This window comes from Dermacentor andersoni, chromosome 7 (assembly GCF_023375885.2).
Source record: "Dermacentor andersoni chromosome 7, qqDerAnde1_hic_scaffold, whole genome shotgun sequence".
Lineage (NCBI taxonomy): Eukaryota > Metazoa > Arthropoda > Arachnida > Ixodida > Ixodidae > Dermacentor > Dermacentor andersoni.
Window position 1 is genome coordinate 70,566,123 of NC_092820.1, and position 17,371 is coordinate 70,583,493.

Sequence of the window (17,371 nt, forward strand, 5' to 3'; positions counted from 1 at the left end):
ATGCGACCTGTCGAAAGAGACTGAGAATACAAAATACACAGGTAATTTGCAGAAATCTTCTGCACTGGTAAGGTGGTCTACTGTTTCCTCAAGGTGCGAGAGTCGGTCTCATGGCTCCGAGATTCTCGCAGATGCGAAAGGTAGCCGTGCCGCAGACGAACAGTGGCCTATGTGGTCAGCGAGTGCAGCTAATCGAACAAGACTCGTCTCGTCGTAACCCGCCAGCACCTTGCATGCGGGGTGTGGGAAGCACCGCAAGGAGAGATCGCGCAAGATTGGAAGCAGGATCTCATTTGCGGAGTGGCCACCCAGCAAATGACGGAATTGGTGCAGGAGTTGTGACAGTCGTTGGCCGCCGAGTTACTCGGAGACGAGTTGTTGGAGCCTAGTCTGTTGCAGTGGCTCGAGGCGCCGCAGGACCATGCGTTTCAAGTTGTCGTATGCTATGGCCGAAGGCGTACATGCTAGCAAGTCGTCTAAGGCATCGGAGATGCCAAAGGGCAGCGCGGCGATAACGTGCACGTACCTTGCCATCTGTGTGCTGTTGCCCCAAAGTTGAAAACGGGCCTCTACTTGCATAAACCAAACTCAACGATTATTCGACCAAAAGCTAGAAAGATGAAGCTTTGCGGCGATGACAGAAGACGTGGTCGTGGCGTCGTCTCTGTCAGCAGGAGTGCGACCCATCGTCCCTGGATAGTGTTCGAATAAAATTGACTCGAAATCCCGACCCTGCAAAAGTGGATGGCCAGCGAAGCTGTTACAAAACCACTCGAATGCCATCAATGGGGATATGAAATGTTTTATTGTACTGCCTAGTCCTAGCCCGACACCGTCTTTGAGCATTAGAATTTGGAACTCTTCAGCGCTCATCGTATTCACACTGCTCTTCAGGAGTCTTTGCGTGGCCTAACCATAGCGGCCATGAAATTAACTGAATGAGTTGCTAGGCGCGTCTCCCTTTTATATATTAGGTTTGGTGACGTAACTCACTGATTTGTATGCTGCTGTTGCCCTTTTCTCACGGGAGCAGCTTATGCAACCGTAATTTTTACCGGAAAAGAAACGCGGGGAGAAGGAACGTGCCTCAAATTGTTCACAGGCGCCTTAGAATCCATCATGTGGTTCTGACCCAGTCCATACTACATACTTATTTACGTCCTAACGAGAAATATTCGCCCACCTCTCTATTCTTGCCAGGCTCGAGCACGGACCCTTTTAGGTAACGAACCTCGAGAGGCACAGAAGACGGTAAAAGACTAATTAAAGATCGCCCTACCCTGAAGATCATCTGGGCTGTGAAGCGACCGCAAACGTCCTTGGTTCCTGTCATTGCCCCGTCGAGCAAACAAAAAGTTTTCCTGATGTCCTTTGGAAAAAAAATGCATTAAGAGAGAAAAAAAGAGAACACTGCTGTCGTTAACTTTTTAATCCGTTAGCATTCTAAGGGCACCTCATGCACTTTCCGGGGCCTATGTGCCTATCTATCTCTCCGTGTTTTAGTTGTCTAGCTATTTTTACATGTAACCATTTTCCCGCCCACCTGGGCCATCGGGTAGTCAGTGGTCGAATGTGTAGTGCAAACGGCGCCTGACCTGTGTTAAGAGGGTTAGAAAACAACCATTAAACCAAATAGGGGAACTGAGCATCGCCGCTCATCAACTAACCCCTTGCAGGCCAAGATGGATCACTGTAAATAAAACACCCCGTATTACGGAAGACCAGCCAAGCACCTCACGAACGTTTTACAAGGTGGAAATTGAGACAGACCTGGCAAACCCCCCCGTGACACCACTGCTGCCGAGGACAGTACTGCCTACGGGATCCTTCGCAAATTACATAAAAAGTCAATGCACAACCTCCTTAAATATAGCAATGAATGCTGGAACGAAGGCAAGGTGCCGGAGGCAATGAAACACCCTTACGTGACCATGATACCCAATCCCGACACGCCGTTCAAGATGCCGAACCAACGCCCAATTTCCCTTACATCGTGTGCAATGAAGCTGTATTACACGTGGTTTTGAATAGACTGACGCCGTAGCTCGAAGAAAACGATGACCTGCCTGACATCATGTTCGGATTCAGACTGCATTTATCCACACATTAGACCTTAGTACCCATAAACAAAACTATTTATTCAACTCAAGACACCACAGAAACATCCCGGAATTGGGTGTCAAGTGTGATAACGTCTCCTATGATATATTATTATACCACCTAGCTCTCTACCACAGAGCAAAACTAATATTCAATTGCCTTAAAGACTTCCTAAGATAGAACGGTAATGGCAGGACTGCGCAATTTCCTATTCGACAAATTCAAAATGCAAATAAATGGTTCCTTGTATCTCAAATCCTACCAAAGATAGCAATGAGCTCCTCATCCACAAGGTTACACAAAATTTCGCTCACAAGACCTGATCTGTACGTCGATGATCTCACTCTTTGGACAACCATGTGGTTCAGTCGGACGACAAGATGCGTTGCAAGCTAATGTCAATGGGACGTATTATTACCTCGCGGCATGCAGGCGTTCCTGCGCGCCGGAGAAATCTCAGCTCCTGGTATGGTGCAAGCGACCAATGGGACGCCCTCATCAAGAGATACCGGACTCGCAAGGGACAGTGTGAGGCGTCATCATCAAAAAGGTACCAAGGGTACGCATTCTCAGCCTAATGTATGGATGGATGGAATAACTTTACTGAAAGGTCCTGCGAGCCACGGGGCGCAAGGCCCCATGGAGCGGGCTACTCCGACGTTGGAACCGGGAATTTTAACTCACTGACCGCATCGTTGGCTCGCTGCCAACGTTGGCTCGCTGCACGGACCTGACGGAGCTGCTCCGTCAGGTCCGTGCTGCGTAATGCTTCTGGTAGCATGGTGCTTCAGGAAGAAATATCAGGGGGTGCAGAGGTGTGGAAACTAGACACAACGATGACACCCGTGCCACACCTCATCAAGAGGGCCACAAAACAATGCAAGACAAAACGACGAAGACTATACCAGAATGATGTAAGCACCCGTCAAAAGCAGAAACACACAATGTACCTGCTAAATATAATTGGAGAATGGGAAGAGGAAAAAGACCAACATCGTCATAAGAAAAGTCTTGGAACTTACCAAGGCTCTTTCACCAACTGCATCGACCGAAAAGCTTTAGAGGATAGGTATGCACAGCACTTGGGACGAGCTGATTGAGACGCCGATGGCTAACCAGTTGCAGAACTAAGGAAGAAGCTGTGCTGCCAGGATAGGACAGGTACACAGCCTAGAAGATATGCATTAACACCAGCGTATACCCGCAAAAGTAAGGCAGAAGATTCACGTATGCTACATACCGAGGAACATGCAGCTTTGATATGAGAGGGAGCGCAATCAAGCACGAGCACAAAGACTGTAAAACACAGTGATGAAGTTGAACAGCGAAGACATCAGACACACCGATGCAGAAAAACATCGGGAGTACTAACAAATACGTAACGGGCGTGGTTTATGGAGGAAAACGGGAACTGGCGGCACAGGCAAAACAGGCTGCAGCAGTAGCGGAATTAGCTATCGCTCTCGTTGTCACAACATATGAGAAGACATTTATCATCATGGACTCGAAAGACGCCTGTATAATATACAAGATGAGAAGAAAATTTTATTCACCTCTTAGCATGATCACGGGCAGCATATCCAAGAATCGCCCATCATGTAGACGTGGATACTTGCACCATTGATGGGGAACTGGGTGACGTACGCCCCAGCCCAAGATAGTGAAAACCGGGTCACTGCACCGGAACGACTCTTTGTTGAACTTAAGAATGAATACCAATCAAGCACAGCAACGTCCTGCAACGATACAAACAGGAACGAAAATAGTATCCCCGATCACACAGAAGACTAACAAGGGAGCAATTAGTAATATGTGGAAGACTGTAGATACGAACATACATGCACGGAACTTTATTACGCACACTGCACCCAGCAACATATCAAAGACACTGCAAATACTGCCAAAGACAAAATAACTCTCTCTGCCACATGGTAGGGGAAGCACAAATACAGTAGCCATTAGAAAACCTCTGCGAGGCGCTTCAAACGTGCAAGGAACTTAAGAACCAGTTTAGACTGGTCGAAAGGGGCAGGATGTCGATATAGGGTCATGGTTTTTCATGAATAAGGAATGATGCTATTTTCCAAGTTCGTTCCAACTCAATGGACCTAGAGTAACACAAACCTGGTCGCCACAATAAGGTTTAGTCCATCCTTGTCTACCCGGCTTCTTCAATTTTCTGTTAGTAACATTTTTTTCACTTCTATGCAGTTTACCGATGCCCACTCCAGCCATGCTCTGGCCCCATTTGCCTCAGCCCAATTATTGCAATAGCAATTAAATGGACAGTCGGCGAATTTCCGCCGGCGACGTCGCTGCGATCTTCCGTACGAGGTGTGGGTGCAATAAGACCGTGGTTGCGCGCTGTATGCTGTAGATGCGATTGAAGGCGTGCGAGGGTGTTCCATGGATGTTGGCGTGGTATCGCGCGCGAACGGAGTAAAGCACGCAATCTTCCATCGCGTGCAAGGCACCGAGGGGGAAGGGGGGGCGGTTCTTCCCTGGCGGCGGCTGCCTACGGCGCGCCTGAGCTGTGCCGCGGGTTCCTATCTGGAAGGCGACCTGCGATGAATAGAGAGCATAGGTGTGCCGAGGGCTGATAACATTGTGTGCGCTGTGTTCTCGCTGCTTAGTTCGCGTTGAAGTGAGAGGCAGCAAGAAGGGCAATTAGCTCGCTGCTGCTGCCGCTCATCCTCACGCCGGCGTTTTCACAACGACTTTCCACGCTAATTGTGTGAGATGTATTCATGTTTACCTGTGCGCGCATTACACTATGCTTGTTAATTTAGCTAGTAATCGAATGTTTACAACTTTATACGGGCGATAAGGGTACAATCTTTACTTCTTATGTTTGTAGCTAACCGTATTCCCGCATTCCTGGACCTCTGAATAGTCGATGGTCGACTGGGTAGCTTATAGGGCGTCCGCGCTAAGATAACAGGTTTTGGAGCCCAAAATCGCACAACTTTGGTCTCTGAGTATGTGGCAGCGCGTACATACGTGCCGCTCGTAAACTAAGCTCTTTCAAGCCAACATGCGTCACTCTACATGCAGGAGTGGGTACGTGCTCCAGTTCGAAGAAACTCTCGGACGGTGATTTGGAGTACTGGGTTTGGGCTAGTCGGTCTGCGCTGGTGTCCAGTAAGCGTCTTTGATGCCAACGTGTGTGACTGGATATGTGCCAGTAGGTGTGTGGCGCTCTTCAATGAACATCGTTATTGCCAGCAGAGGTGACTCGGTATGTGCCACTAGGAATATGCTACGCTACGATCCCGAAAAAGACCCGTTGCATTTCTCCTAAGCTCGGTGGAATCGAACCCACGTCGCAAGCGTCCGTCGTGGACAGCCGCCCGACGCATTAGCCAGGCTACACGACAAATCCAATGGGTAAGTAACAATTTTCCAACTAACGACTTTCGCGCCAAGGTTTTAGCGAGCTGCACCATAATGTGCTAGGTATCTTCTGCTCTTGAATGAACGTCTCGCCAACTTGGGTCACTGAATATATGCCAATGAGTGTGCGGCAATCGTGGAAACAGGTCTCATCGTTTGCACGTACTGGCGTGCCAAGCATTTGGAGGTCACGCGCAGGCTTCGCAGCGGCGGCGCTAGATGCCGGCGAGTGTTCTTATACACGCGCGAAACAGGAGTCCCCGCTGTAGCATACGCCTCATACATAACTCTTTTCAATGATGGCAATACGTTGCGGCCCTATCTTGATTCAATGCTAACGCATTACCGTCGATAGTCAGATGGGTTCTACCCATTTTTCACCCTACCATCGTCATGAAGACACGAAGAATCAAAGCGCTGCATTTTTGGTTAACATGACAGTACTATTTCGCATAACTTCACATTACATGGCTCCTCAACTGCTTGCGCATACTGGACAACACTGTGGCAAATACTGTCATTGTAAAAGATTACGGTCTACTGCAGGAATGAGCTATATTGTTCGAGAGACACACAGTCGTCGTCAGTTTTGTGAGTATGCTTCTTCCGAATGCAGACTTAGCTCGTGCACATGAAAAATGCCCCGTTGTTCGTGCACTTGCTTCATTGTTCCACAAAACTAAAGTAAAAGCACTGGCCATGTCAGAACTTTAGATATTCGGCACACGAGCACAGGGAAGAAAATTTGAAAAATTATGCAGATCGCTCGCACTGTGGGAATCAATGTAAGCGAAGCTTTCCGTGCTGTTTGCTTTGATTGATGATAATTCGCGGTGATGTTGACGGCTAAAGCTTAAATCCTTCAACGTTTAGGGTAACAGGCGAGCGGTTAGTTGATGTTAAACGTTACCTTGCGTGCACCACTGCTATTTATCTGCCTAGTACACAGAACACACAGGGAGAAGTGTTTGTTTGAGGCGTTGTTGTGCGCCATATTTTGTAATTCTGAGAGGGTTGAGCGTTGTCATTTCCTCCCATGGCGCATCGAATTGTGGCACAAGTATTAGATTTGAATTGGATCTTGGGGCTGTACGTTCCAAAGCCACTCTCGGATTATGAGGCAAGCTGTAGTGGCGGACTCCAGATTAATTTCAACACCGTCATGCTCTTTAAAGTGTCCCAAAATCTAAGTGCACGTGCGTCTTCTATTTCGCCCCCGTCGAAATGCGGCTGCTACGATTGGTATCAAATCCACGATCTCTAGAAATGCCATAGCCGCAAAGCTAACGCGGCGGCCACAGAATGGTTGATTTGACGATCAACCGCTTCCGTAGTGTCTTCTCGACCCTGCGGTGTGTGTCTGTGTGAAAACTTATTGTGATGATATCCGGAGGCTCGACTTCTTAAGCCAAGGCGGGCCGCTCCCACGTTGGCACTGTCAGGCCAAACCTTTCAGTGGCATCATGGGCCCCCTGGACTGCCCTTAGTTGGTCCTGAAACAATGGGCTTTGAATCCTTTCCTCCCACTGTGTCCATTCTTCAACGAGGTTGAGGAGAGTCGCGGGACACCCCGCCAGCATATGTCTGATTCCAATGACGCCATTACAAACGTTGCAGTCCATCTTAATCTCCCTCTCTGGATATATTTTATTAATGGTGTACGCTGTGGGATATGTACCCGCTTGCAATAAGCACAGTGAGATTGCCTGAGCCCTGTTCAGTTTTGAAGGTGGCAATGGGAATTGTCTGCGTCCTAAATAGTATACTTTGGTAACGTCATTGTATGTTATTAAATGATCTCTAGATTCCCTGGTTTGATGGTGGACGGCTCGGTTGTGACTGTCACGGTTAGCAAGTCCTCGTGGCAAGTCATGAGCAACCTCATTGAGGTTTAGCCGAGTCTCGTCCACTTTCCCCATATGCGCAGGAAACCATCGGATTTCAGTTCTCATAATCCCAATGTTTTCAAAATGTTTAGCTGCAACTCCAGCTACGTAGCCTTTATCAAAACACTTTACAGCCGATTTCGAATCACTGTATATGCAGGCCCACTTATTACTCCTGATGGCTAGAGCAATTGCCGCTTGTTCTACCACCATGGGGTCGTTGGTTAAAATAGTGAGAGCGTCTTGCTCCTTCCCTTGATAATTTGATACAATGGCCCTATATGCTTCTTTACCTTTCACCCAGGCAGCATCAACTATAGCTGCCAGTTGGTTCTGCTGCTCTATTTCCTGCAAGAGTGCTTTAGCTCTTGCCTTTCTCCTTTCGACACCATATTCTGGATGCATGTTTCTTGGGAGACAGTTGGTTCTGATCTTGTTCCCAACTTCAGTCCATAATTCAACTTCAGCCTCTACAGGGCTCCTTAATGTATTCAGCCCTGGACCTATTGCCTGTAATATGTTCCTGCCAGCTCGTGACTTTGTCTATCTTTCGTGTTGCGCTAGCTGTTGGGCTTCCGCAATTTCTACCATTGTGTTGTGCACCCCTAGACTCATGAGTTTGTCGGTTGCAGCGTTACTGGGTGTCCCTAGGGCTATTTTAACGAGCTTCCTGAGCATCACATTAAGTTTGTTAAGCTCTGCCTGCTTCCATTTGAATAATCCAGCCACATAAGTGAAGTGATAGAGAGCAAAGGCGTGTATTAGCCTCAAAGCGCTGTGTTCTCCTAAGCCTCTGTGTCTATTGGTAATTCTCCTTAGTAACCTAATGACTTCACCTGTTTTATTCGAGATATGTTGTATTGTTCTATAGTTAGTATTGTTTCCGTCTATGTGATACCCAAGAACCATGATTTTTTCAACTAGCCTGATTGTGGTTCCTTCATGAGTGTATAAGCACACTCTTGGCTCATCTTCCGGAATGTAACCTCTTGGTTTATGACCTTTTCTGCGATGTTTATTGACTAAGAGTTCTGATTTGGCTGCCGAGCATTTCCACCCCATGTCTTTCAGTGTGTTCTCTACAACATGGAAACTTTCCTGTAATCTGGTCTCTGTCTCTCCTACATTGCCCTTGGCACTCCATATGGTTATGTCGTCGGCATATTGCCACGGCCTCGACACAGCTCACAGCCACTCGGTGCGATTCGCTGTCACATGCTAGGCATGTTGGGTGGCTCCCAGAAGAAGAGAACGACGAAGGTGCCAGGACAGCGATATATAGAAAGATCTATAGCGTCGACCGAAGTCTCTTGTGGCTTTGTCTGTGACAAACTGGTGGAGCTGCTGGGTACGCGTCTATGTACTCTGACCCCCAGGAACTGGAAGCGGACAACCTACGCAAAAGCAGACGGCTTCAAAGACTGCCTCCGGAATACGGCCCGCAAGATCTGCCGAGGATGTCCACCACAACTGCAAGCCAGACACAGGAGACATATGGAACGGGACAGCCTCCTGCGTCGCTGGTTTTCCACACCTCACGCTGGCCGCGGCCGTTCCATGGTGAGCCTTTTGAGGACGTGGAAAACTGGCTCGATGACTTCGATCGTGTGGCAGACGTCAATTATTTGGACGAGCAGAAATAGTTAAGGAACGTTTACTTCGCCCTAGAGGACTCTGCCCGAACATGGTTCGCTAACCACGAGCCATCTATCACCACCTGGCAAGAATTTCAACGGCAGATACGCGATACGTACAGCAGCCCCGCAAGAAAAGAGCGAGCAGAGCAAGCCCTTCAGAATAGGGTTCAACCCTTCAGAATAGGGTTCAAAGGCCGAACGAAAGCGTAGCCATGTTCGTAGAGGAAATGTCGCGGCTTTTTAAGCGTGCTGACCCTGGCATGACAGAAGCGAAGAAAGTACGCTTGCTGATGCGTGCAGTGAGAGAACAGGTGTTTGCTGGACTGATGCGAAGGCCTCCAGCTACAGTAGCTGAGTTCGTCAGTGAGGCGACAACAATGGAGCGAGCCCTTCAGCAACGCTCCTCGGTCTACGATCGCCAAATCAGCCTGGGATCATCATCTTCTCTCTCGTTGCCCTATGACACCGATGGGCTTCGAGAGTTTATACGTAGCGTCGTGCGTGAGGAGCTCGATCGACTACAGGGAGTGCGATTTCAACCGACCGTAACATCCCTCACAGATATCGTCCGTGAAGAAGTCCGCCAGGCGGCACAGCCATTCGTGCAAACCAGACCTGAAGCCACCCCCGTACTGACTTATGCGCAAGCAGTGAGGCTACCTGCGCAACCCGGGAACCATCGTAACCCGCCTTCTTCTGAAGAACCGCTGCGCCACCTCCAGGGCCAAGCTTCACGTACAAATATGTACGGGTCCACGAGCACGGCCGCCTCGATCACGCGCGCACGGGGCTTGCTCCGGCCGTTCCATTCGGACGGAGAGGGCGTAATTGCGGAGAGTGGCGCAGCCGCTCTTTTCGCCGCACCGCGGCGCGCGTGCCCGACCCCTCGCCTCCCCTGCTATGGCTTCGCAAGAGGCGATTTGCGGCGCCTTGGACGTATTGCGTGATGAAGAGTGGCGGAAAACCGCGATGAATACAAATTTACACAAGAACACCAATTACTCCTGCGGCTAGGTATTTATTTTCTTACTAAGCTCCAGACGCTGCGGCCGCATGTTGCCCGAAGCGGGCACTCATGATGCCATGCGAAACGAGTGCTCCCCGGAAAACAATCATATCTGCGGGTTTTGGGCGCAGCAGGCCAATGAAAGCATGGAAGTATGGAAAGGCATTGCTTCTTTATAAAAGAAGTGCCACGTCTCACGAGGCAACGCAGTAGTAATTTTTTTCCCCTGTGAATTCATGAACGTTTGTGCATGACGTACAAGCTCGGTCAGAACGTCTTTACCGGTCAAAAAACAGCCTGGAAGGAAAATGGCAATTGTACTATGAAGAAAATGGGCAGGCGTGTTGCACCCTGAGCTGTCAATTTTATATTCCTTAGGCGAGCTCATCACTGTTCCTCCTGTACGAGAGAATCTGCTCACCATGAGTCGACAGCCGCGGAGGGCAACGTCCTGTCGCTCTGATTAGTCTGTATACTTGAATATCATGACTATATTCGTGGTAAAAATTACCAGCATAACAAAGTCAGTGTATGCAGGAATTTATTTACAATAAAAGGTTGTCATCTCGCGCGCGCTCGAGCTGTTTAAACGCGCAAAACCTTTCGACTGAGCGGCTTAGTGTTTAATTTTTTGCGATAGGCCACTCTGTCCGTAACAAGAGCAACAATGTTTGATAGGAGGGGCTTTATGAATTTCTTTGCCACTATTGACGATGTGACCGAGGCATGGTCTTCTCTTGCCTCGCATATAAAATAGAGGACAACTCTCCAGATGCGGCAAAATCATTGCCGTGATCTTGCACACATCGTTTGTGCCAATACGTGGCACTGCGATGTCGATGGCCTTCTTTACTTTTACAAGAACATTGAACCTCGGGCTTTGGGAACACCAAACCCCCTCTAGTTCGGTGGTTAATAAGTCCCATCACTGGTGATATTGATGGTTCCGAATCATTCAGTCTCGGGCAGGCGCTGCACATCCTTTGTTCTTCTATCGCTTCAACGACGAAACCGGCGACGTATGCTACTGCAGCGGTTTCCACTGTTGAAGGCGGCCGCTGCACTGAAAAAGAAAAGGTAAGAACAAAGTGCTCATATATCAGGACTAATTAAGGAATATCGAGCTCCAATCCCGGCTTGAAAAAGTAATAAGCTCGAAAGGCTATTATAACTGCATGCGCAATACATGAAGTCTGCCTACTTACAGGGCATCACTTTCAAGGGCGCCAGCAAACTGTTGACATCATCCACGAAACTCGGTGGTTCAGAAATGCTAGAAAACAAAACGGTACAGAAACTACATATTAGTGACCGGCATGAAAAAGGTGCAAAAGCATGGGGAAACAGCACTAGCTTGAAAAGCACATTTTTTTTAAACGGAGCTGGGGCCTATGCATACCTAGGTAGGAAATCGCTAGTTGCTGCTGACACACTGCTTTGATCATCCGCAATATCGGGTGGTTCAGACAAGCTGAAAAACAAAACAGTGCAAGAACAAGAAGTTGGTTACCACTGTATGTGGTGTACAGAGGTAAAAGAACCAAAGGAAGCGCGCGTCCTTTTTGAACAACTGACATCAAATAAATGGTGCTGCAGCGGATGTGCATACCTGAGTAGTGCACTACTGGTTTTAGCCGAGGTGTTCTGAGGAATGCTCGATGTGTCCAGTCCTGAAGATGTCCCGCTCGGCACAGCTGGATCAACTCTGCTCAATTGGGTTGATGTAGAAGCACTGTACATGCTGGAGAACAAAAAAATGAATACGACAGAAATGACATCAGAAGGAAAAAATGCCAAGAAAATTTTCTAGCATGTTCAGCACAGACTAGCATTAGTGAACAAGTGAAATTAAACCGCAAGAACTTGATATACAGTGAAATACACTTAACCTTGCAGCAAAACTTGTGTGCTTACCTCATAACACTCTGACCATTTCCAACCTTTGATGCCTGCGATGCACACAGGATGCCAGTCCGGAGTAACTTTTCAAGGCCGAAGGTGACAGCTCTAGCGTCTAGACAGTCATTGCAACCCGCCATTTGACGCAAAGCACTGAACAGGACCTCAACCGGATCACTTGACAGATTTCTCGTGAGGACATAAAAGAACCCACTCTCCAGCAAGTACTTAATACAAAGAACAGAAGACTTGCTTGTGAGCAGCAGTGCCTCGTAAGTTTCTGGGCTTAGGAATTTTTTTCCACTTGATTTGCAGGCACTGTGGAGACTCTCAAGGTACTGCGGGAATTCGTCCTCAAGCCAATTCAAGCGTCCATCTGTCGCACAGAAGAAATGCATCTTGTCGGGCTTGTTGTCGGGCTCCGATGTATTCGCTTCTCCAAGCATGTGCCATGCCGCCGCGCCGTCGGCAGGAGTGGGAGAACAGCGCCGCTCCGCGGCGCGCGAGGAAACTTCTCCGATTACACCTCTCCAATGGGGTGCGCGCTGAATGGGACGGCCGGAGCAAGCCCCGCCGTGCGCGCGTGATCGAGGCGGCCGTGCCACGAGCCCCAGAGTCAATACGCGAAAGTCAGACGTGTGGCGCACACCTGACTATCAGCCATTCTGCTTCCACTGTGGCGAAGCGGGCCACTTGTACCGTGCCTGCTACTACCGGAGAATAGGACTCCAGGGCTATCACCCTGGCGCTCGTCGCCCACGTGAGGGAGAGCGCCCGCGAGAAATCCAGCAATATCTGGCCAGTCAACCTTCGTCGCCGTACGCGCAGTTCCCACCGGTTGAACAGTCCCTGCCAACGACCCGATCTCCGTCTCCACAGAGGCGCCAGTCACGATCACCACCTCCTCGACGATCGGCGTCACCTAGCCGCTACACTACGTTCTCCGCTTCCGTGGGCAACCGGCCCACAAGCCCAAGTCGGGGAAACTAAGAACAGCGACCTCCGGGGGTGGGGCCGCTGTCCAACGCACTTCGAAAGATCCTCCGCTGCGACACCCCGACTACGGCGTCGACGACGACGACGATAACGACGACGACAACGACGACTGCGTACCTTCGACACCTTCCTTCGAAAACCGTGAACATGTTTCAGCCGACATACTCGTTTCTGTAGATAACCACCCGGTAACCGCTCTTGTCGATATTGGTGCCGATTATTCTGTCATGAGCGGACAGCTGGTTACTGCACTTCGCGAGGTGACGACACCGTGGCCAGGACCTAAGCTCCGTACAGCCGGCGGTCATGTTCTCACGCCTACCGGCAAATGCACTGCGAGGGTACAAATTTGTGAGGTCACATTTGTCGGTTCATTTGTTATACTGGCAGAGTGCTCTAGGCAGGTCATACTCGGCATGGACTTTCTTCAGGAGTACGGCGCAATCATAAACCTTCGCAAGTTGCTTGTCACTTTTTCCAGCGAACGCGCAACTCATTCAAACGACTCCCACCCACAGTCCACGGTGTTACGCGTTTCGGGTGAATGCGCTACTTTACCACCCCGAAGTAGTGCGTTGATCACCGTAGAAACAGACGATGATGCTCCCCATCTCGGAATCGCTGAAGGCAATCTGTCAGTCTTGTTGGCTCGACAGGTTTGCGTAGCCCGCGGTATCTTGCAGCTGTCGTCACGGACTGCTCAGATTTTAGTGACTAATTTCAGTCGTGAATACCAGCACTTCGCCCCACGAACTGCCATCGCCTATTTGGAGCCAGTCAGTGACTTTCCCGCTTGTTTAACTGTAGGACACAATGATGGAGATTCTAACTGTGAGGTACCAGCCAACATCAATATTGATGTGAATTCTAGATTATCAGGTGAACAACAGGATAGCATTCGAAGCCTTTTACAGTCTTTTGCGGACTGTTTCGCTTCAACATCGAAGGTCAACCAAACGCCTATTGCGAAACACAGAATTATTACAAATCCTTATGAAAGACCCGTGCGCCAACGTGCCTACCGTGTTTCTCGTAAAGAGCAAGACGCCATCCGAAATCAAGTCTAACAAATGCTTACCGACGATATCATACAGCCATCCACCAGTCCATGGGCGTCGCCTGTGGTTCTGGTGAAAAAGAAAGACGGCACACTGCGTTTTTGCGTTGACTATCGCAAGCCTAATAACGTTACGAAGAAGGACGTTTATCCCCTTCCCCGCATCGACGACTCTTTGGACCGCCTTCAACATGCTCGATACTTCACGTCGATGGACCTTCGCAGCGGCTACTGGCAAATAGAGGTTGATGAGCGTGACCGTGAGAAAACCGCATTTATTACGCCTGACGGACTTTACGAATTCAAGGTCCTTCCTTTCGGATTGTGCTCTGCGCCTGCTACTTTTCAGCGCATGATGGACACGGTTCTATCAGGTCTCAAGTGGCAGTCATGCCTTGTCTATTTAGATGATATTGTTGTGTTTTCAGAAACTTTTGAGCAGCACCTCCTGCGCTTACAAGCAGTTCTTGACGCAATTCGTACTGCTGGCCTGTCTTTAAAGCCTGAAAAATGTCATTTCGGGTATGATGAACTCAAATGTTTAGGCCATGTCGTCAGCTACGAGGTTATTCAACCAGACCCCGACAAAACCATTGCTGTTGCTTCGTTTTCAACACCTTCGAACAAACACGAACTCCGCCGTTTTCTAGGGCTTTGCGCATATTATCGACGCTTCGTGGCAAATTTTCACGGATAGCCGAACCCTTGCAGCGGCTGACTAAGGATAATGTTCCGTTTGTCTGGGAGCAGGACCAACAAGAAGCCTTCTGTGAACTCCAGAATCGTCTGCGCACACCTCCTGTTCTAGGACACTTTGACGAAGACAGTGACACCGAGTTGCACACGGATGCCAGCAACGTTGGCCTTGGTGCCGTCCTCGTACAGTGGCAAGATAGAGCCGAAAGCGTCATTGCGAATGCAAGCCGCACTTTGTCTCCAACTGAAAGTAACTGTTCCACTACGGAGAAGGAATGCTTGGCCGTTGTGTGGGCAATTGCTAAGTTCCCACCATATTTGTACGGCCGATCGTTTCGAGTTGTGACAGATCACCATTCATTGTGCTGGCTCGCCAATCTGAAGGATCCATCTGGCCGTCTTGCACGCTGGAGTCTTCGCTTGCAAGAATACGATATGACGATAGTGTTCAAGTCCGGGCGTAAACACACCGACGCCGACTGCCTGTCACGTGCTCCACTTCAACCGTCGCCATGCGAGTTTGATGAAGAGGACGCATTTCTGTCCATTATCTCAGTATCAGACATCAGCAAGCAACAGCGCGATGATTCAGAACTCCGGCCTCTCATCGACTACCTTGAGAACCGTCTACCAGAGCCGCCTCGTATGTTCATCCGCAAGTTATCCTCGTTTTTTCTCCGCGATCGCGTTCTCTACAAATTGGGTTTTCACTCGACCGCAACCGCCTGCCTCCTTGTAGTGCCTTCTTCACTACGTGACGACATCCTGCGGGCCTCTCACGACGATCCATCTTCGGGCCACTTAGGATCGCACGGACGTTTTCACGCATACGCCAAAAGTACTTCTGGCCTAACCTTCGCCGTGACGTAGAGCAATACGTGAAGACATGCCGCGACTGCCAGAGACGCAAGACACCACCCGTGCGTCCCGCTGGTCTTCTCCATCCCGTGGATCCTCCGCGGATCCCTTTTCAGCAGGTTGGCATAGATTTGCTTGGACCATTCCCCACGTCGAGGGCTGGTAACCGTTGGATTGCTGTTGCCACAGACTACCTTACACGTTACATTGAAACCAGAGCTCTCCCACGAGGCACAGCAAATGATATTGCGACCATCTTTGTACATGGTATCGTACTCCGCCACGGTGCTCCAAGAGTGGTTATAACCGACCGGGGCACAGCTTTTACAGCGCAGCTCACAGAAGATATCATGCTTCTCAGTGGTACCGTCCACCGCAAAGCCACTGCTTACCATCCCCAGACGAATGGGCTCACAGAATGACTAAACAAAACGATCGCTGATATGATTTCCATGTATGTTGACGTCAACCACAAAAGCTGGGACGATGTTCTCCCATATGTTACGTTTGCACATAATGTTACGTTTGCCGTTCAAGAAACTACCGGCTTCACCCCTTTTCGCTTGGTGCACGGCCGGGAAGCTGTCACAACGTTGGACGCAATGCTCTTACCCACCTACTGTTCTAATGTTGTCAATGATGCTGCCGAATTCGCTCGATGCGCCGAAGAGGCACGCCAGCTCGCACGAATGCGTATCCGCTACCAACAACACAACGACGCCGACCGATACAATCTTCGTCACCGCGACGTCACTTATCAACCCGGTGACAAAGTATGGGTGTGGACACCGATCCGCCAGCGTGGTCGGTCGGAGAAACTTTTGCGCCGCTACTTTGGACCTTATCGGATCGTTCAACGACTGGGCGACGTCACATACGAAGTGATTCCTGAAGGAGGAGGCACCGCTCGCCGTCCCCTACGCCCAAGCCTGTCCGATGTCGTTCACGTCTCTAGATTGAAGTTATACCACTCCCGCTGAACGCAAAGTCCCACACCTCTCTCACCATCTACGTCTCTCTTAACAGCATCCCCGTGGCAATCTCCAGTGCATCAATGTTCCGCATCAAGACGATGCTTCTAGGGAGGGGGGTAATGCCACGGCCTCGACACAGCTGACAGCCGCTCGGTGCGATTCGGTGCAACATGCTAGGCATGTTGGGTGGCTCCCAGAAGAAGAGAACGACGAAGGTGCCAGGACAGCGATATATAGAAAGATCTATAGCGTCGACCGAAGTCTCTTGTGGCTTTGTCTGTGACAATATATCGCACAATGTATGCCTTCAATTTTCTCCAGATTTCGTGCAACCTTTGACATTGCTAAATTGAACAGCATGGGTGAGAGCACAGCCCCTTGTGGATTGTCCCTATTTCCCAAATTCTTAGCTTCTGATTTAAGCTCACCCAGCATGAGTTGTGCAGTTCTATTCCTAAGAAAGTCCTTAATCATGTTAAAAACTCTCTTACCTAAACCCATCTCCGAGAGAACGTCAAGTATTGCCTTATGCTTTATACGATCAAAAGCTTTTTCCACATCCAATCCCAAAAGAGCTTTCGCATGCGCTGGGCTGGCCTGCATAAGTTGATGTTTGATCAGCAGCATAGCGTCCTGAGTTGACAGCCCGGGACGAAAGCCGATCAAGTCGCATGGGAGGATGTCATTCTGATCAACGTTTTTTGTGAGTCGATTTAGGATGACATGTTCTATAGCTTTGCCTCGACATGACATAAAGGAAATAGGACGGAGGTTGTCTAGAGTGAGTTGTTTGCCTGGCTTTGGTATGAGGATAGTATTCGCCACCTTCCGTTCTTCTGAGTATACCCCTTTTTTCCAACATTCATGGA

General features: G+C 49.4%; 1 pseudogene; it reads right to left on the reverse strand.

The window, feature by feature from the left end:
• Positions 1-10,545: 10,545 nt before the first annotated feature.
• LOC126534829 (uncharacterized) lies at positions 10,546-12,509 on the reverse strand (annotated as a pseudogene).
• Positions 12,510-17,371: the final 4,862 nt, after the last annotated feature.